Raw genomic sequence first — 24,241 nt, 5'->3', positions numbered from 1 at the left:
TAGGAAGAAAACTTTAAGCCTCTTAATGATACTTCATTCAGCCATGCTGCCACATACTCAAAGTGCCAATATGATTTACCGTAGAATCCATTATCTATGGAGTGATAATATCTGAGGCTAAATATGTAGCCTTCCATTCAGCAGACATCATCAGAACCAATACGTTGATGATCAAAATATGGCACATTATGGAACAGCCGGGATGAAAATCCATTTGATCATATCAGGACTGGTCCGAACGATCGATGAAATAGGTACATATAATTTTTTTCTAATATTTTATTTGAATTTTTCATTACTTATATCTTTTATTTATTTCCTTATTTCCTTTCCTCACTGGGCTATTTTTCCCTGTGGAAGCCCTTGGGCTTATAACTTCTTGCTCTTCTAACTAGGGTTGTAGCTTAGCTAGTAATAATAATACTAATAATAATGAATTCATGATGTGGATAAGTTGCTGTAAATGAAAAGCAATATTAGTGATGATAATTGCATTCCGAAGGAAATATACTACTGCGTTGGGAAATCCTGTTTTGTGTCCCTCTTGTGCGTATATGTATATATATATATGTATATATATATATATATATATATATATATATATATATATATATATATATATATATATATATGTGTGTGTGTGTATACAGTATATGTCTAATTATCTTATACACACACGATTATATATATATATATATATATATATATATATATATATATATAGATATATATATATATATAGATATATATATATATATACTGTATATATATATATATATATATATATATATATATATATATATCTATATATATAATGTATAAGCGTGTGTGTATAAGATAAATACTGTAGACATATACTGTATACATACATAATATAATATATACTGTATATATATATATATATATATATATATATATATATATATATATATATATATATATATATATATATATATATGTATATATATCTATATATATACATATATATATATATATATATATATATATATATATATATATATATATATATATATATATATATATATGTATGTATACAGTACATGTCTATTTATCTTATACACACACGCTTATATATATATATATATATATATATATATATATATATATATATATATATATATATATATATATATATATATATATATATATATATGTGTGTGTGTGTGTGTGTGTATGTGTGCACATACGCACGAGCATGGACTCCTGCTTGTAATGTTACCAGTCCCTTAGCTACATAGTGTTTATAACCAAAACCGTACTCAGAGTCTCTTACATGCAGCATTTACTATGTATCCAGAAAAGAATAAATACTCTGGAGCAATGTAACTGGCTTCCAGCCTAAACGTTGACCTATAAATAAAGGAGAATAGCTGCGCTCCTTCACCCCCCGAGTCGCCGAAAGAAGAAAATAAGAGAAGACGGAAAGAAGTTTCTTTGTAAAATGCAGTTCAGTCCTTCGGGAACTCTTAAAACTGGTTTGCAAAGAGAGAATCGCTTTAAAGTTTGATTTTCCTCAGCTTTCCGGGGGACCCTATGCCACTGTGATCCTTGGGAAATTCAAGGGGGGAAATTCAAGTCGTTTTGTTTCCCGGGAAATTCGTGATACAAATAAAAAAAAAGAAATTTGTAGGGACGCTTTGTTTAAGTCATCTGTATGGGAAGATGAGGTCTAAATTGTGCTTCTGTTGATGACATATTATTATTATTATTATTATTATTATTATTATTAAGCTACAACCCTAGTTGGAAAAGCAGGATGCTATAAGCCCAAGTACTCCAACAGGGAAAAATAGCCCATAAGGAAAGGAAACAAGGATATAAATAAAATACAAGAGAAGTAATGAACAATTAAAATAGAAAATTTTACGAACAGTAACAACATTAAATTAGACTTTCACATATAATCTATAAAAACTTGAAAAAACAAAAGGAATAGAAATAAGATAGAACATTGTGCCCGAGTGTACCTTCAATCAAGAGACCTCTAACCCAAGACATTGGAAGACCATAGTACAGAGGCTATGGCACTACCCAAATCATTTCGACTTTATCTGCGTTCTAGATATATTTCCTTTATCTCGCTGTTGCATCCTGGTCCGGAATGGCTTCCCAAGTACTAACGATGTACCTTATGGCCGAAATTTACAAATGCAGTGTAAATGCTAAATCCATAATTCTTAGGTAATGTGGAATACAATAGAGGCAAAAGTAATGTCGGTTTAAATTTTTCCTCTGCGTTGTTGAATCAAAGTGAGAGCTGTAATTACTTCCACTGCTGTTGTCATTATATAATGTAACATCTAATCAACTTAATCATGGCATTTCTTTCTGGCATACTTATAAAACATAGACATGCAAATTTCATCTGGGTGAGTTTATAACATCACCACTTTGTCTACAAATTAAACATAAAATGAGGAAGGAAATAGATACGTATAAGAGTTTTACCTTCTTATTCTTAGTAATCTGCTTTCGGTGTTGTTTTATCGCAATAATGATATGCAGCTATTAATGTGAAGATTAAATAATATTTGATGCCAAAAAATAATAAGATAATTTTATTTGTCATGTAGAATTTTCCTTAACACCATAATTTGAAAACAAAATTAAAATAAATTTGTCATTCATACACTCAACTTTAAGTAAATTTAATTATGCAAATAAATAGTATTTTTTTTAGCAAATTAAGTATTCATAAGATATACAATATCATCCTCCCCTATATGATAAAGAGCAAGATATGGCATATATATATATATATATATATATATATATATATATATATATATATATATATATACATATGTATATATATATACAAATGTATATATATATATATATATATATATATATATATATATATATATATATATATAATATATTTCCAATCACTTTAAGCGGCATTGCAAAAAGAATGACTACTTGCTCTCTCCCCATCCCTCTGGTAGAGGGAAGAGGGAGTAGTCATACCATGGTGAGAGTGGGTACTGGGAAAGGTACACTCAGAAACCACACCTATGTGCGTATATTTATCTAAATACGCAGCCTTTATTGATTAGTGGTCGCGTACACTAGTAATCAATTAAAAGCTATACAAACCCCAATAACTTAGGAATGAAAATTTAAATAGATTAACGTATAAATGCAGTAACCCTAAATGGGAACGGTTCGTGATGATCTGAATTATTGACGTCTCGACCTCCGAGGGAAATAATTGGCTGCCCTTTATTCGGTTGCTACTTGAAAATGCCTCCAGTACTGCGAGTAGAGAGAGAAATTTTGATAAAAATAGGAAAGGGGAAAGAAAAAAAATGCTAAAGAATGGAAAAAACGGGGAAAGAAAAAAATGCTAAAGAATGGAAAAACGGGGAAAGAAAAAAATGCTAAAGAATGGAAAAACGGGGAAAGAAAAAAATGCTAAAGAATGGAAAAACGGGGAAAGAAAAAAATGCTAAAGAATGGAAAAACGGGGAAAGAAAAAAATGCTAAAGAATGGAAAAGGAGGAATGTTGATAAATCTAATGACGGTCTTAAAGTCATGCTAAGATTCCTGAAGAATGTATTATCACAAATGGAGAGAGAGAGAGAGAGAGAGAGAGAGAGAGAGAGAGAGAGAGAGAGAGAGAGAGAGAGAGAGAGAGAGAGAGAGAGAGAGGTGTATAGTAATGCGATTATATTACACAGCTATTTTTGTGAACATCTGACAGAAAATTATCTCTGATTAAGCCAATAATGGCTGTGGTTTTAGAATACCTTCGTTTTCAACTTTAATTCGGAAGAACTTTCATATCGATTTACAGTTCGTCTTGGTCCGCGACCACAAGATAAGAATTTTCTTTTTGTCATCTTCTACTCTTCATTTGTCCCTTTCTTCTTCTTCTTCTTCTTCTTCTGTTTACTTATATTCTTCCTATTCTTTTATTTTACACTTTTTGGTCTTATATATTTTATTTTTCTACCTCATCTTATCCTGCACTTACTTTTCTTTTTCATCTTTTCCTTCTACTAGCGTCGTTTCCTTGTGAAACCTATTCCAGTGAATTCGTAGGACCTTGATAAATACTAATCACATCTTATTTTGAGCAACGGTAAAGTAAACTTAAACTCCAAAGGCAAATACCTTTTGATTCTATTCAAAAACACATAACACATCAAACCCTTTACGTCCCATGTAATCCAGTACTTTGAAGGAATTAATATTAATTATCTCACCTAATCAAATCATCTTCCATCTGAGCGAGGACTCTAAAAGACATTCTAACGGTGATCACTTATTATATAGAAGATTTAACGTTTTATGAGGCTATAAAGTATAACTTGGTTTGAAACGTTTAAGATCTGTGATTTTAGTGAGGTTGCAAATATCATAAATAAACCCTCGATATTTGTAATGCATTTCACAGAAATTTATTTTGGATATAATGAATGTAAGTTGAAGCTGATTACATATATATGCCCAATCAACAAACAAACGTAGTCATTTGTCATTGATACATGATCAGATTTTATGTTACAATTGCGCACTTACATACACATACATTTACGGACATACATACACACAGGACCTATATATATATTTATTCATTTATTTATACGTATATATATATATATATATATATATATATATATATATATATATATATATATATATATATATACATTTATAGGTTTTGTTATTGTAAATGCATCTACATCCATGTATATATATATATATATATATATATATATATATATATATATATATATATATATATATATATATATATATATATGTGTGTGTGTGTGTGTGTGTGTGCGTGTGCGTGTGCATGCAGCTGAGGGAGAGAGAGAGAGAGAGAGAGAGAGAGAGAGAGAGAGAGAGAGAGAGAGAGAGAGAGAGAGAGAGAGAGAGAGGAAATTATATTTTGATATGGCCGGGGCAGCTGCTCATCTCTAAAATATGGAGCATGAATCTGAAATCACTATAACTTTAGAAGACTTATTTGCATGATTGTATTAACATCATTTGCATCCAGCCCTTTTATGACGCATTTTTACGTATATTTTTCTGCCTCCAACTAAGCATGATATTTCCATTTCCATTAGGAACTGCCATTTTCGATTTGGGCAAGTGAAGGTAGAGTAATTTTTTATACATAACTATATACATGTGTGTTTTTTATACATATAAAGGAATATATATATTTATATATATATATATATATATATATCTCATCATCATCATCATCATTATCATCATCATCATCTTCATCATCATCATCATCATCATTATCATCATCTTCATTATCATCATCTCCTCCTACGGCTATTGACGCAAAGGGCCTCGGTTACATTTCGCCAGTCGTCTCTATCTTGAGCTTTTAATTCAATACTTCTCCATTCATCATCTCCTACTTCTCTCTTCATAGTCCTCAGCCATGTAGACCTGGGACTTTTAACTCTTTTAGTCCTTAGGGTGCCCAGATAAAAGTTTGGACCCAAACCATCTCCATCTACCTCTCACCATGATCTCATCCACATATGGCGCTCGAATAATCTCACTTATAGTTTTATTTCTAATCCTGTCCTGCCATTTAACTCCTAATATTGTTATGAGGGTTTTTTCTCAAATCTACAAATTCTGTTGAATATTGTCTCGTCATGCCATGACTCATGTCCATGTAGTAATACCGACGATCACCAAACTGATATATAGTCTGATTTTTTTTTTCAGGCAATTTGATTTCCAAATTTTACTTAACCTTGCCATTGTCTGGTTTGATTTTTTTCAATCTTTCATTGAACTCAAATTCTAAAGATCCTGTAGTAGAGATCATAGTTCCTAAATTTTTAAATGATTCCACCTCATTAATCCTTTCTCCTTTCAATGATATTTCCTCTTTCATTGCATATTCCGTTCTCATTATCGCTGTCTTTCTTCTATTTATCTTGACCCCAACCTCATGTGATATTTCATACATTCTAGTAAGCAAGCTTTGCAAGTCCTGTGGTGTTCTGCTAATAAGGACAGCGTCAGCAACATCCTATAGGTCAGCTAATTTCCTGTTACCAATCCAGTCCAATCCCTCTCCACCATCTCCAACTTTTCTATGCATTACAAAATCCACGACGAAGATAAACAACATAAGTGAAACACATTACCGTTGAGTACTCCGCTCTTTACTGAAAATTCATTTGATAGGACCCCACTAACATTAACTTTGCACTTACTAAGCTCATGAACAGACTTAATCAAATTTACATATTTAAGAGGAATTCCATAATAAAGCAGGATTCTTCTCAAAATTGGCTGGTGCACACTATCAAAGGCTTTTCATAATCCACAAATGCCATCAAAAGTGGATTTCTATATTCTATACATTGCTGTACCACATATTTTGGAATGAAAATATGTGTTACAACAACATATATCTTTTCTAAATCCTGCTTGTTCATCGCTCAGATTTTCATTAATCTTTTTCTCTAGTCTCTTTAGAATAAGCATACTATATATATTCATGATAACTGACGTATGCTAAGTGTGATGCCTCTGTAAATACTGCAATCAATCAGGTCTCATTTTTTTGCCATTTTTGCCAACACTCCTAGTTCCCATTCATCAGGTGTTGCCTTTTCACGCCACTTTCTACAAAATAATCTTTTAAGTATTCTGGAAGTCACTTCATTTTCGGCCAATATCATCTCAGCAGTTATTCCATCGTATCCAAGTGCTTTCCATCTCTTGAGTTTTTCTAATGATAGCTTCGACTTCAAACACACTGAATTCTTTCATGGGCACATCAAGGTCTCCCTCAGCTTCCTTTCATATCTCCTATTCATAACCTCACTAAAGTTGTTCCATCCAACGTTGTACTTCTTTATCTTCAGTTGTTATAACAGATAACAACTGAAGGGTAAATGCTTCTTCTTTGGCCCAGTAGAGATTTCATAAATAATTCTATGACCAATTCTTACACAATGACCACTCCCTGAATTCATAGCTTTGTCAGCATTATTATTCTCTTCAGTCATTTCTGGCTTTTCTTTTGACCTCACTATCAATACTGGAATACTTTACCTTGTAATTTTCATGACCTCCTTGAAAACTTTCAACAATCAATTTCTTTCTTTGTCTCCTTTTTATAGTATCCCAAGTATCATCTGATATCTATGGTTTTCTCCTTGTAACAGCATGTCCCAAAACTTCACTACCAACTGACTGATATATGTTCTTGATATCTCACCATTCATCATTAATCGTCTGCCCTTCGGCTCTTAAAGTCTCAAGACTACAAATAGATTCCTACATTGAATTGCAAAGGTTTCTTTTTGCTCATCTTCTAGAAGCTGAGTTGTATTAAACCCAGGTATTCTATCTACATTTCTGTTTGGTGCTTTCAGTTTTAATTTTAGTGTGGCAATGAGGAGTTGGTGATCACTACCAATATTTGCACTCTATAGCTTCTTACATTTCTCAGAGTCCTCTTCTCTTTATAATGGCTACGTGATCTATTTGAATTTTGTAGTTGCCACAGAGTGAAGTCCATATATATTTGTGGTGTACTGGGAAAAAAGTACCTCCAATAACAAGATTGTTTTTTGAACAAAAACTTATAAAATATGCCTCATTTTCATTTGCAACTTCGCCTAGACCCTCAACACTCATCACATTCTTTATACCTTGATTATTCTTTCCAACTTTAGCATTGAATTCACCAATCACAAATTTCATATCTCTCTGGGATCTCATCATAACACTCTGCAGTTCTTCACATTATTCATCTTTCCTTTCTTCAGGGGAATCATTTGTTGATGCATAGCAAACAATGATACTCCTATTGCACTGTTTTGATTTAAACTTTGCAAGTAATTATCTACTATTTACAGCTTTCCATTCCGTTAATGCCTTTTCTGATCTTGGTGTCATTATCATTCCTACCCCTTCTCTTCCAACTCCATTTGTTCTTCCTGAGTAGATATATATATTTCCTTGATCTAAGACTTCTTTACCAATCCCTTTACAACGTGTTTCAGTTAGGGCCAAGATATCCAAACTGTATTTCATAAATTCATTCTCCATTTGCTGTGTCTTCCCAATCTGATTCTTAGTTCTAAAATTCCAATCACCAATTTTCATTTTTTTTTTTTTTTTAATATTTATAAACCGGGAGATTCCTAGCACCCCGCTACGGCTGGGACTGGAGCAATTCTGTCATTTTTGCTTTCCATAGACTGACTAAATTCGTAGGGGATTCATTATACCGTTCCTTGTGATGCGCAGTACCTATCTAACTAAGGCAAGTGACCCCTGCCGGTCCATACTAATTCCAGTAAGATCATCCGCTAACCATCAGGAGTAGACGCTGAAAAGAAATCTTTTCTATTGTCTTGAACCCAATTCGTCTTCTTGCTGCCAGTGACTTCATCGAGATTTAGTGGGGGGCCATTTCCTCCACAACCAAAGTTCTATTTCTTCCATCAGGTTGCTCATCCGCTTATATATGAATGTATATATATATATATATATATATATATATATATATATATATATATATATATATATATATATATATATATATATATATATATATATATATGTATATATATATATATATATATATATACAGAATTACTAATTTTACTTATACATAATTACCATTTTAGTACAGTGTTTCAGTGCTTAAAGAATTACGACAAAACCTATTTGGTATTGTACCTGTAATGCACTTATGTGAAGAACATTACTTACGTACTTGACTGAGGTCAGAGTTTTATGTATTATATATAAATTTTAAATAAGAAAAAGTTAAATGAAATAGAAGTGCAGAGGATGGGTGAGAAATGTGAATATATATTGTCAACTTATCAAAAACAGAACTAGTCACTCCTCGCTTTCATGCTAGAAACGTAAAGAATTCCTGACTTGTTGAACGATATCAATAACTGGGCTACTGGTATAGTGTATGGAATTTCTTTATATGTACATACATTGTACAATCCTGTTAAAAGTGACTGTACTGCGGTTGGCTAAGCAATGGCTATCACGAATTGAAATGTATTTTATGTAATTTGAAAAGAATTTATGATACATCTGTCATTTTCCATTTGGTGAATATATTTCTAACGCAAAGTATAAACATTTATGTAATTGGGTAACGTCAACTAGTTAAATTAAAAAGGGGACTACCCGCTAAATTTTATTCTTATTATTTGAGTTTTTAAAATGATTATCACAGTGATAGATTAATTTAAAGCAAGCCAAGAAAAATATTGCTGAGGTAAAAACATTATTTTTCTCGAATAATTGTAAAAAAAAAAAAAATTCATTATCATTTTAGTGTCTCAAATTATGGCTAAAGTTACGTGATTCACAAAGGAAACTCTCATTACTATTTAGTCTCAAATATAATTTACAAATTATATGAAAGTTCCGTTTATTAAGAATTAGTGATCGACAATCTTAACTCGGTATTTGTTTGTTAGAGTTTGTGAAAAAAAAAAAAAACACAAATCATGATGATAATGACCAAAAACACAACAGCAACCAAAAAAAAACAACTGCCAAAAAACAATAACAAAAACAGCAACAACAACATCAGCAACAGCAATAATAATAATAATAATAATAATAATAATAATAATAATGATAATAATAACAGGAGCTTAGTTTGCATTGACGACGTATACTATATTCCTAGTAAAAGATTTTTACAGACAGCATTGACCATTTAAAAGGCCAAAGTTTAAACATTTATACGATATGCAATTCGAATGCTTATCTTTGTTGTAAATCTCTTTTGTACCGATACTAGCCAATAAAATACTATTGCTGCAACAATTGAAATCAACAGATGCACCCATAATCAACAAAATATTGCATCGAGTTGCAAGTATGCTGGAATAGAATGCAGGCGGCGATTACCTGAAAAGTGCGATGAGGGAAAAATCTTATGCGAAGAGGCTGGAACTGCATCTCAGATAAGCCGAATCTTGCATTGTCTCTCAGGACCCAATGAAAATAAACATACTCTCTCTCTCTCTCTCTCTCTCTCTCTCTCTCTCTCTCTCTCTCTCTCTCTCTCACTCTCTCTCTCTCTCTCTCTCTCTCGGTGGCATTCGAACATTGTTTCGAAACCAGGTTCCATTACAGAACTCTCATTTGACTACCAAATTCAGATTAGGAATTCCACTATGATTTTTGGAGATAAGCATTCAACGTGGTGAAATTATGCTTGCCCATGGGAACTACATGCTTGCTCTCTCTCTCTCTCTCTCTCTCTCTCTCTCTCTCTCTCTCTCTCTCTCTCTCTCTCTCTCTCTCTCTCTCTCTCTCTCTAGAATACTTGTACGATCTGGATATCGACAGAATCAGTGTTTGTTATTTGCAAAGCCAACAGAATGCAACCAGCTGCTGTTTACTTTGCGCTTCTCGTATTGCAACTGTAAAATCATGGAAGAAAATTGACCATGCAAAAGAGCCATCCACTATTTATTTTTGTTTTATTTTGTAGAAAATTTCCTTTGAAATATTTAGAGATGCGAGGCAGTTCAATAAAGGAAGAAAATATTTGCGACAATACTAAACAGTAGTTTGCCGGGTATAAGTTGTGAAGAGTATTTTTTGGGCGTTTCAACTGTTTGGTGTCTTTATACATCCTGAAATAAAGAATGAGATCAATCTTTAATTTTAGGTACGTTGATGATGTAACTTTTCTTTCCTAAAAAAATAAACTGTTGGTGCTAAATATATAATTATCAAATTAATTGGGGGCTATAATATTTTCATCGTATCCAATGTTTGTCTACTGATTGTACTTACCATAAAATTGAATACGTTGGTTTATTGATAAGATTAATCTTTATTTTAATACAAAATGTTACGTAATACAGTATATATACAGTTTCTTCTTATGAATTGTCAACCAAATGAGACATTGTCTTGTCAATACAGTGAATTCAGTACCTAATTTGACAGAAGATAGAAGTAACAAACAAAGCAAGAATTAAATTACTCGCTACATAATCTTCACCAGTGTGCCTGATGTGATAGCTTCGGTTCCAATGATAGTCATAACCTTAATCATAAGTTTATGCAGGAAATTATATAAAAAATCTTGCTTTCATAAGTAAATTGCATACATACAAGTAAAACAAGTAAAATGAAAATCTTTATCATCTAAAATTTCGGTCTCAGGTTTGGAACTAAATAGCTATGCACCGTTCTTTACACTATTCTTTTTATGCCGTGCAACAGAGAATATCCAAACAACAACATGAATGTTTTGTGATTAAAAGATTGAATTACGAAATAAGTCAAATTTGATGGTATAAAATCAATAATGTAAACAAACAACAACAAACGCAGCCGCTACTAGTCCACTGCAGGATAAAGGCCCCAGACATACCCTTATTCATGTCTGGGGTTTGGCCCAGTTTTCATCACTACGCGGGCCAACTACGAAATGGTGGTGGGAGATTTTGGTCTGGCCGCTCACAGCAAACCAACCTAATATGGGTATCCCTGGCTTGTATAGCTTTGCTCATCATGGTGATACACAAACCCTTTCACCACGTTAAGGTATCGCCACTCAGAAATTTAGCAAAAAATTGCTATATAAAATACAGTGAAATTCCAATACAGTGTTTATTTATTTCATGCAATAAAGACCAAAGCAAGAATTTTTATGAATTCACCAGCTGTAACAATAACTTTTTATGATCAAAGACTACAAAAACCAGCCTTTTGTCTTCTATAATACAATACGGTGCGCTCGGTTGGAGCGTTCAAATGTTAACAGCAGAATGTCATGTGTGAATCTCTTTGATGAGCTGGATTGAAACTTGAAACCAACTATGCTTTGAGCTAGACCATAGGGCATGACACAAAGGACATCCAGCCTATTATATTAATTTGATAATCCATACGTAATTTTTATGTCAGAATGGAAATTTATTTGTAGGTCACAAAGGGTATTTGACAGTGACCTGAAATTACATTTTTTTTTTTTTTTTTTTTTTTTTGCCAGTTGGCTGTTTTACGATAACCTCATATCGAAGCCGATAATCTTTCAGCTTTAATCATTAGGTTCGTGCAGACATAGTCTATAAATAAATCAGTCTGCTTGTTAAGAATAAATTACCTATCGGAAATAGATAAACGCGTACTGCTGACGGAGTGAGAATTTGTTTGTTGATATCAGTCATTTTCTTCTCGTTCTTGTTACTTGCCAATATGAAATTCTAACTTAAAAAGGGAATAATTAACCATATAGGTGTATGTGAACTCTAAGAGTTATGATGACTACCTTTAAATCCGAGCCCTTGTAAATATAAAACATTATTTTCAAAATCTGTTAGTGAAATAATTTTTTCGATATATGTGAGAAAAGAAATGTGTGGATATAGATGAGTTTTATCTAAAAAAAATGCCCATTGGTTTAACTTGTTAAAGTAGATCAACCTTTAAATAATTTCCTTTAGCGAAGAAATTATATCAAAACCATGATAAAGTATTGTCCTGGGATTCTTTTCTAAAATGAAATAATTTTGTAGCTGTGAACCAATTTTCACTGAAAACATACGCTACCTATTTTCAGTGGAAACACATAAACGTAAATTTCAGTCACTTCATTTATGTGAAAGTTGATCAAAGGATCAAATTTGAGAAAATAAGAATAGTCGCTTCTTCGAGATCACATCTATCGAGACTTTCTTCTTCCTCTTCTTCTTCCTCTTCTTCCTCTTCCTCTTCCTCCTCTTCTTCTTCTTCTTCTTCTTCTTCTTGTGGCTAAAGTTTTCGGCAAGCCCCAAGAGATCTTCTAAAACTACTAAAGTTTAAACCGTGCGTTTGTCGGATCAAACTCTTACTTTAGATGTCTCTCAAATTTGATCCTGAAATCGAGTATTGGGACGTTTCCATGATTCTGCAGTTTTCTTGATTTTCTTATTTTCTTTATTTTTACTATATTGACTTTCCTTTCTCTTGACCCTTGCGCACAATCAAGCTGAGTGTGGTTATCACTTCCAATGCATTCCTTCTCCGGGTTCGAACACCAGGAAGGTATTTCTCGTCTATAGGGGAACAGGGGAGTTTAACTTTGATCTCAGGAAAAGTCTCCAAAATGCATTCAAAGGCGCTGTCATTTCTTGTGTCAAAAAGACCATATTTTTCCTTTCGTTGGAATTTATCTTTCCGTGGTTTTTTTGTTATGTCTAGTTTTGAAATGCAACATTGAAGATGATGTTCTAACTATAACGGATGCCTAATGATACAAAGTTCCTTTATGATTTTTAGGTAATACGATCATTAAAAAAAAGACGATTTGGAAAGAAACATAGTAAAGTTTGAAGTAATAATATTTCATCGCACAGAACCATAGACAATATTCCGCAAACAAGAACAAGATAAGACTAAATTAATCAACATTAAATGTTAAAGGCCACTCGTGAATGGTTGAGGCAAGGGACAGTGACAATGTCCAAGATAGCAGGACGATGCCCAAGAGACTGACCATAAATACATATGATTACTGTCTAAGCTTCTCCACCCAAGCTAGGACCAGGGACGGCCAGCCAATGACTGCTTTTAACTCAGCAGGTAGACATATAGGCTCCCCGAAACCCCCATCGCTAGCTCACAAGGATGGTGAGATTTCAGTCATTACAAGAAACTATTGAGGTTGAGCAGGACTCGAACCTTGGTCCTGCGATCGCCAGGCAATGAAGTTTTCAATAGGCCACCCTTGAGGTGTACTAGTTTTGCCGTATGACATTCAAATGTTTATCATAATCGAATATTTTCTCGTTAATCAACTTTAATAAATAAAGTACACTAATTGGTACTTTAAAGGAATAATCCTCTTCTGAACAACAATATGAGCTTTAAGAATGCTTTTTTTTTTACGCCAATATGGCATATGCACTAAAGTTTATTTGTGTGTGTATGCATTATATATCAATAAGTATATATATATATATATTTATATATATATATATATATATATATATATATATATATATATATATATATATGTGTGTGTGTGTGTGTGTGTGTGTGTTTGTGTGTGTGCCTATTTATTTACTTGTTTGACTACCTGTAAATCTCTTAGAAGTATTACTAGGAATCTAAAGACTGCATTTACATAGTTTTTAGTATACTTTGGGTAATACAGCCATTGATCAACCTTTTCCAAATGACTGATTTCCCCATTCGTCTTTATTTTCCTTGAAACGTTCCTAGGAAATCTATATAGAACTTGGATATTTAAAATCAATTATGATTTCAAAAGTAATATTTTATCCGTATATAAAGGGTCAATCCCCAAGTCTTAGGGGAGGAAGATCAAGTATATGATGAATGATATATTTATAATGGTTGCATTAAATAAATTCTAATAAGGATTATTTATACAGAGGAGATAGATATTAAAAATAAAAAAGAAAATCAACTAATCATTCGTGGTACGAACTCCTAATTTCCGTAATAATATTGTAAAAGATCTTTCATAGTAAAGATAATTTTCTTATCTAACCAGAAGATAAAATTTCTCAATACATGAGATATAATTCATTTTTTTTTTTCGGAAAATAAAACCGCTTTTAACGAGAGGAAAAATCCTTTAATGATATCAAGGAAAGATTCAATTTGTTTAATGGCGTCTTATATATTCATAATATCTGTCCTTTCGTAAGAAATTCTGCCCATCGTTCCCCTTATGTTTTGCAATATTCTTGATCTTATATTTATCACAATATACAATATAAATAATTCTAATTGATAGCATTATATTTCCACTAATGTTTAAGTCTAGGTAGACATAGTTTATATTGTATCTATCTATATATATATATATATATATATATATATATGTATATATATACATATATGTATATATATATATATATATATATATATATATATATATAGATATATATATATATATATATATATATATATATATATATATATATATATATATATATATATATATATATATATAATTTACTCAAAGAAATACGATTTTCACATCTATATTTATTCTTCTAGGTTTCTCTCACTAAAAGATGATTATTTTGACATTTGCATATTTCACTTGAATATTTCCTTTTAAAAGGATTTCAAATATCTTCATAATTCTAAAGAAGACCTGGGATTATCTTTCCTTTTTAATTTGCGATATTTAACCCCTTCTGTCTAATTTTATTTCATCATTACACGATTGTTTTTAGTATTGAAAGGGGTAATCTTTGTATGTGTGTGTGTATGAGTACACGTCTGTGTATGTTTAGGTAGATAGTTCAAGGAACCTAAAAGCTGCAGCCGCCGACTCATATTCGCAGTTAGTTCTTTTTCAGTAGTTATAGTGCATACACAAATTCTAGTTTCCATTCCAATCCCTGTAATTGCAAAAGAGGTAACCACACAGCTCAAGCCATTGACGATCCCCCGACAGAGAGAGAGAGAGAGAGAGAGAGAGAGAGAGAGAGAGAGAGAGAGAGAGAGAACGCCTCCCTTTCTCCCCTTCCCGCCAGAAGTGACACTTTACCAATGACTCCATCCTCTCAAATCTCGCTTAACACAACCCCGGGCTTATGATGCCAAATGGGGATATGAAGGAAGGGCAAAGGGGGAATAGAGAAGAGAACGGGGGAAATAAGGAAGAAGAAATGATGGGAGAAGGCAGTAGTAAGGATTCGCCAGAAAAAAAAAATATTGTTCTGTAAGAGATTGAAATGAATAGATGGAAATTCTCCTTTTTTATTTTACGTTTAAAGTTTAAGCGTATTCTCGTGGAAGATAGATAGATGAGAGAGAGAGAGAGAGAGAGAGAGAGAGAGAGAGAGAGAGAGAGAGAGAGAGAGAGAGAGAGAGAGATTAGGTCCTTTCCTCTTTTTTTGGGCTCCATCTCTGTCTATAGGTCTATTTCTATGTCTGATACTGTTTCTTATATCGCCTTTGTGATTTAGAGTCAACACTGACTATTCTCTAATCTTGAGAGCTGAGCAGACTCTCGAAAGCTCTCTATAAAACCTTTAATTAAGGCAACAAAACTACAGTAGATTTTGTTCTTTAGTGTTGATTAGGACCTTTTTTTTTGCAGAGTTATCAGAGAGACATCTTTATCACAATGAAAAAGAAGGATTCAAATATATCTTTTGCTATTTCGAAATAAATACAGGATCTAAAATGAAAGCCCTTTGAACTGCCAGACACTGCCATTAATTAAGAGAGAATTACAACTGGCTTTAAATTTCATTTTTTTTTTTAAATAGATTCTTCATTTACTTTTACTTCTAAGCCAGTGACTGTTATATTGAAACCGTCGTTTTGGTAGTAACTATTAGGGCAGGGCCAGTTCCTTCTCGGCTATGCACAACTATATTCACTTTTAGCAAATGCTAGGCAAACAGAACACCCTGCATACACGCCTTCATGCATAGAAAGGAGAATCTTGCTCCTGTTGGCCGACTATTGAAAATGGAATACAAGTATTTACGACCGACTTGGGGAAGCAAAGCCAATTACTTCACCGAGAGGATTACACGAAAAGTTCGGTGGCTGCTACACACCGCAATCACTGTTGGTAACGAATCCTTAAATTGGTACATAGACGCTCGAATCCAGACCTTTATTTCTGATAAAACATAGAACACTCTTGTATCAAATTGGTACGCCAAAATTTGTTTATTTTCTGTCTGTATAGAGCAATCTTTAATGTAATTTATCTAAGCAACGAGCCAGAAAATTTCATTTTAAATGGAGGCGGAGTGAAAATGAAGAAACGTCATGACAGAGCCAAAGAGACCTGCCTCTCGTTCATCTCAATTTAAAGTGACGTGATTTTCATCTTTCACTTTCTCAACTTCAGTTGGGAAAAACTTGAGTCAAGACAAAGTGACGGCAAAATGTCTTTTGATATGAGTTTCTAGACTTTCTAGATATTTATAGATACTCAAACTTATAATGTGAATATTTATATTGAAATTAATATTACTTTTCAGTGTGAAAATTATTAAAGAACGTTTTTTTCAGTAAAGAAAGAAATACACACACACACACACACACACACACACACACACACACACATATATATATATATATATATATATATATATATATATATATATATATATATATATATATATATATATATATATATATATATATATATGTATTCTTACGAAGCTGATCTAGTGTAGAGTAAGTACAGTAGTTTATTAATGATTTTATTTGTATATATATATATATATATATATATATATATATATATATATATATATATATATATATATATATATATATATAATTTATATATATATGTATTATTTGTACATTGAAGAGATGAATAGCCAGCCTGTAAAATGAGCTCCTCTCATGTAGACGTAAGTATATTATGTAAAATATGTAAGACGTATGTCCTTGTTTCATTGTATTCTCTATTCAAGTTAATGTATGTAAATTTACGTTCTTTTTAAGAATTAACTTTTTATTTCACGTATTTTCGTTACGAAGTCTTACATAACCTGTTTGAGAGTGTAATTTGATAATACACGATAGTAACAAGGGCTTTTGTAATGTTCTTTTATATCTTTATAAGGTATTGCGCATGTTTGAGAGAGAATACGCAGTACCATGTGCTTTGGAAATTTCGCGAAAAACCTAGGGATAGGATGTTATCTTTTTTTATTTCAGAGACAAAGGGTGGGCAAAACTAGGTGACTGAGAGAGCCGTCTGGCATTGCGTGAGTACACGGTCGAGAGAGTAATTCTGGGTAACTCTGACACCTTGCCCGGCCCCCCACGATTCCAGACCTCAGTCCGGGAAGTTTATAGAAGTATCTGAATTTCATATATAAAGGCGACACCAGGGTTAGATAGACAGATATAGAATTGCAGCCTTAAGACAGCCATGTTCCCATCTCTGTCTCTCGCACGCAGCTCAGAGTATTGTTTTAAAAGTGTTCAGTACTTATACTGTGTCCTCTCCAAAGTGATTTTGTGCCCCCGCATATATCGTGTGTAGTGAGTACTTATAAAAATTTTCCTAGAGTTTTTGTAAACGGCCCTGTAGGAAGGTTAGGTATTTGTATTGTGATCTGTTTATCTATTTTTCATTAAGTGTCAAACTTAAATATTGTACTCAGATTTAATTTCAAGTGAAACAAGTGATTGTATAATTTTCGTAAGTGTTAACTTTAACATTTAAAGTCAAGTCTTTATATACTTTTCAGATTGTAACATTTTTGTCTTAATCTAAGTTTTGCTCAGTCTTAATATTTTGAGTGATTTTATTTGTTATTATGTAAATTCTTTCAAAGTGTAATTTATATAGAATATATTTAATATTCCAATCACCATTGTTTAGAATAGAATCTGTTTGTATCCTGTTAAAGAGCCGAAACAAGTCATAAATAATTATTAAGAGTAATTACCCCGTTAGTTTTTAGTGTCTTAACTTAAGAGACCTGTGGATACTCAGTGTTTTATATAATGCTCTCTGGGAGTTATTTAATTGTCTCAGAATTCGTGTATTAATATTTTAAAGAGTAAAAGTTTTAATGTAAAAGCAAACAAGTGAGTTTGGAATTCGAGAGGTTGATTAACTTGCCAGTCGTAGTATATATTATATTATATGTTTGGTTCCCAGTCACAAGCCATAGTATAATATATTTTTGGTGCCCAGACCAGGGAGCCATCATCGTATATATATATATATATATATATATATATATATATATATATATATATATATATATATATATATATTTATATATATGTATATATATATACATATGTATATATATGCATATATATATAAAATATATATATATATATATATATATATATATATATATATATATATATATATATATATATATATGAACTTTATGAAAATGGCTTATTTGAATATGAAAAACACGTCTAAACGTGCAAAATTTATCACACACACACACACACACACACACATATATATATATATATATATATATATATATATATATATTCATACGATAATTTTGCTCATTTATTCTTGTTTATCAAACAAATTCATATAAGCATAAATACCTCTTAATATCGGGATCAGAGACTCAAGGAGGAATCAATTTTATGATAATAATTTCTGGTCGGGCAGGAAATCGAACCCGGTGTAAAGGATTCAAGTTAACCCACGTTTCAAATTACCCCCCGGTAACTTGAAACCGGTTTCAGATTACCGGGGGGGGGAGGGTAGTTTGAAACCGGTTTCAAGTTACCCCCTCTGTTTTCAAGTTACCCCCTCATCAGAATGATAAAAAATTCATGTGACATCGCAAATATGTATCATGCATTTATTGTTGGCTTCGCAGCAGTAGGAAGAGTAGTTTAATCTGGTATTTAAGACCAAAAATTGTGTATTAGTGAATTATATGACACGTTAAAAGTCACAGACTGTAATTCAAGGTTCTGTGATAAAGGCGAGGTAAAATTTTATTTTGTTTCTGTTCGTGTGATTGTTGATATTTTCGTATTTAAGACCTAAACTGTCATATAATTCCCTAATTCACAATATTTGAAGTTACAGACTTTCATTTAAGGTTTAGTGATCACGGCGAGGTAAAACTTTATTTTATTTCAGTGTGCGCGTGATTGTCGAGATTTTATTTTTTTTTTAATTTTTAATTAACTGGCCTTATCTTTCAATTAAACACAAACTATGACGCATCTAACTTTATACAAAACAATTATTAAGTAAAAAAAGATAGATATTACCCGTAAAAATATTTGAAATCAAAACCATCATAATGAACCCTGTTTTAGCATTACATGGAAAAAAATATTTACTAAATTAAATATTAAGAAAAAAAATGGGAAAATGGTAATGAAATTGTTAAATTTGGAATCAACCAAACAATCAAACGTGTCACAGATGCAGCCAACTTATAAAAAACGACTTTGTTTCAGATTTGCAAGGTAAATTGGGTCAAGGGTATTAAGCATACTGATAACATTATAAAGGAAGACATGAAAATGGTCTGAATGAACTAATTTATTGAATCTTTTGTGATAGCACTAACTTCATCTGACGAAGTCACCATAACCACGTTTGCTAATATAACCTTTGTTGTAAAGAAATTAATTTTGTCGATTGATTAAATAAATTCTAAAACAATACAATCACCTACGTAAATATACCATATTAAACATAGTTAATTAAATCCTTTGTAAAGAATCCTGTCTTTTAATAATCAATCAGAATTGAGAAATGAATTCATTTGATATCAAAATTAAGATTATTTCTGTTAGTATGATAATCGTTTTATAACAATTTTGCTATTTGTTATATTTAAGAGTTTCAACTTGTCACCACGTGGTTGCAAACAAAAAGAACGAAGGAAACAATTTAGGGAGAGTATCAAATTAAAAGATTATATTCTTAGACCATTCAAATCCGGGTGAATGACTTATTAGTTGACCCTTTTCTCCTATTCTTGGCTCGCCCATAGATTAAAGCGGCTAAGCCAGGTGTGCTTTGAAAATGACCCAAGAGAACTGGCAATGCCGCTATTGGGCTCCGAGTTAGCTCTTAAAATGGTTTGACCATACCCATAGTTGCAATATAACAATAGAACTCCTTGTGTCCATATATCTCTTTGTTTATTCATTTATTCTGTCACTGATAATGCATAGTAACTTCGTAGTATTTGGATGCTATGCACGTAAAAAATAAAAGCTCAAATATAAATTACCAACATGCATGTCGTCGTGCAGACAGAATTAACGTTGTGTAAGCTACTGTTATCTCGATTCATTTTAAACCAGAGGACATTAAAGATGGTATGAAGTCTCGATTACTAGGTATTGCTGTTTTGTCATTTGATGAAATGAGTAATAAGAAAGAATGGAGCTATGACAAAGGGGCAGAAGTGTTATATAAACCGCATGGAAATGTACAGGTGACCATGTGGCGAGGTCTTTTTTTCTTTATGATACATTTCAGGTAAAATTCTTAAACATTTTATGTCACCGTTTTTCAATAATTTTCCATTTCGAGATCAACAACAGAGAAAAAAAAATCCATACACGAATCCATCACTTACTATTCTGGAAGATGGTTTAAATAGGATTTGATTTAGCCCATGATAACACACAGCTGCCTGCCTTTAGGCTAAAATCAGTAACAACAGTTGTGAGATTAACACAAGCTGTGTTCAATGTCATCCATAGAGGGCTATAAAGTGTAACGACTTTTCCGTAGTCCAGGTGTTTTCGTATACAAACAACCAATGTAAGTACAGTAGAAGCAAACAGCATGTACTGTACCATTGTTTTATTAAAATCTGAATGATATAGTATTACAACATACATACAAATACATATACATGTATTATATATATATATATATATATATATATATATATATATATATATATATATATATATATCATGATATATATATATATATATATATATATATATATATATATATATATATATATATATATATATATATATACTGTATATATACAGTATATATATATATATATATATATATATATATATATACATATATATATATATATATATATATATATATATATATATATATATATATATGTATATGTATGTATACATATATACTTATGATCAATATGTTGATTATACCTTATATAATATTTGCTTGCAATATAATTATGAAATATTTCAAATAATGGACAAAATAACCGCCAAAATCAAATTTCACCTCGTCTTCCTGTCTCGGTCAAATATGCGCCCATGACTGATAATGGAATATCCGACATTTATTAGCTAAGATATAAACATAAGACGGATAAAGGCTGGATATTAATAAACGATACCAATAGGTGAAACAGTACATGTATATACATATTACCTAATGATTGTGTTGACCCTGATCAAAAGCAATTTATTAATATTCATAAATGATGAGATCCTGCGCAAAAACGAGGGGGGTAATTTGAAACCAGGGGGGTAGCATAAAACCGGTTTCAAATTACCCCCGGGGGTAGCTTGAAACCGGTATCAAGTTACTCCCCGGTAGTTTGAATCCGGTTTCAAATTACCGGGGGGTAAGATTTGGAGGGGGTAATTTCAAACCGGTACACCGGGCCTAAGAAACTGAGGTTCCGGTGGCATACCATCCACTTCTGATCCCGAGGTAGAGAGAATCCCGATATTAAGAGGTATATATGGCTTATTGTCAAGATATATATATATATATATATATATATATATATATATATATATATATATATATATATATATATATATATATATAAATATATATATATATATATATATATATATATATATATATATATATATATATATATATATATATATATATATATATATATATATATATATATATATATATATATATATATATATATATATATATATATATATATTATATATATATATATGTGTGTGTGTGTGTGTGTGTGTGTGTGTGTGTAAATATTTATTTGTTGGTGCGTTTGTGAATGACTGTAAAAGAATATCCAAGACGGGCATATTCCGATATGGTTTCGTTCGTTATACAATGACTTGCTTTTCTTATATTTTTCTGTAAATCAAGTGCCTAAAAATGTGTTGCAAACATAAAAGAACATGCCTGAAAACCACACATGCACTCACACATATATATATATATATATATATATATATATATATGTATGTATATATATATATATATATATATATATATATATATATATATATATATATATATATATATATGTGTGTGTGTGTGTGTGTGTGTGTGTGTGCGTGTGTGTGTGGGTTGTATGTGTATTCTTCTTTTATAACTTCGAGTTGAAGGATAGTTCTTCATACGAAAATTTCTATTCCTCGACTAATGATGAAAGTATTTCCGGGCAATGATATTTGATGCAATGCTACAGTAGTTTGTTGCGAATACAAAAATATATGAAATTATGTTAGTTTGGATCTAATGCATTTATATGAATTATAAACCACCCTGCTAAGAAAAAAATTAGCCTCTCAAGATTAAACTTTGCCTCCGAAAAATCGGATTACCGAAGAAGTTGCTCTCGTAGACCACACAAACTGAGGCTGTGCAGAAAGTCTTGCGTTGAAGTTGCAAATGAATCTTTGTTTGGAGATTTCTTTCGAGTCCAAACAGACAAGATAAGACTTCAAGTTATAGATCGCTCAGTAACTGTAAATGAACACTTGGTTTACAATTTTAGTTTCCTGAAGTTTCGGGAAAGGAAGAGGAGAGAGTTAAGAAATGGAAATGATCTCTTGGCAGAAAAAGTAGTTATAGAGTGAATGAGAGAATTTATGGAACACAATTAACTTGGTTGTGGTTACAGTATATTTCCATTAAAGGAAATAATGATGGAATTAATATTTTATTACTATTATTATGTTTTTTTCCAAGAGTTATACTCTGTAGATCTTTAGATTTTTCTTTTATAATATGAAAAATATAATAGGTCAGCTTTACCTCCCAAGTATCGATTGACATAAAACTTAGATTAAGATATCATTAGTCAAATGCCTCTTGAATTTTTTTTTATGATCCCGAGAAAAAAATTATTACTCTGTTTTCCCTCGCTTGTTTTCTTGAATCTCGAGACCGAAATCTTTATATTATTTTGAAAAAAAATGTCTATCGCTATCTATCTCTATCAAGCTAATTCACGATTATAGACATGTAAATCATAAACCTCATAAATGTTATTCACATCCTCTATACTTGAGGATAATAAAGCTAGACATATTTTGTTGTGAATGGTGTAATAAGGATAAATTGACATCAAGAGCAACAGCAATATTATTAATAATGCTGCTCCTACGTCTACTAACAATGATATAAGTGTGATGATGGTGGCAAAATAACAGAACCGGTATTAAGCAAAGAAACGTTAGGGGTCAGTTAACTTATACCTGATGTAGCACATTCTATTCAGTTACAAATTCTGCTATATGATTTACAAAAAAGTGTATAGGTAGAAAAAAAAACTGTTAGGTGAAGGATGAGATATCAAAACAAACTCACACGTAGCCACACACGAATATATAAATATATCTTCATCACCTCCTACGCCTATTGACGCAAAGGGTCTCGGTTAGATTTCGCCAGTCGTCTCGATCTTGAGCTTTGAATTCAATATTCTCCATTCATCATCTCCTACACTTCATAGTTCTCAGCCATGTAGGCCTGGGTCTTCCAACTGTTTTAGCGGGGTGTAGAGCCTAGTTAAAAGTTTG

The sequence above is a fragment of the Palaemon carinicauda genome, chromosome 4, assembly GCF_036898095.1.
Source record: "Palaemon carinicauda isolate YSFRI2023 chromosome 4, ASM3689809v2, whole genome shotgun sequence".
Classification (NCBI taxonomy): Eukaryota; Metazoa; Arthropoda; class Malacostraca; order Decapoda; family Palaemonidae; genus Palaemon; species Palaemon carinicauda.
Note: the sequence above shows the minus strand (reverse complement) of the source record.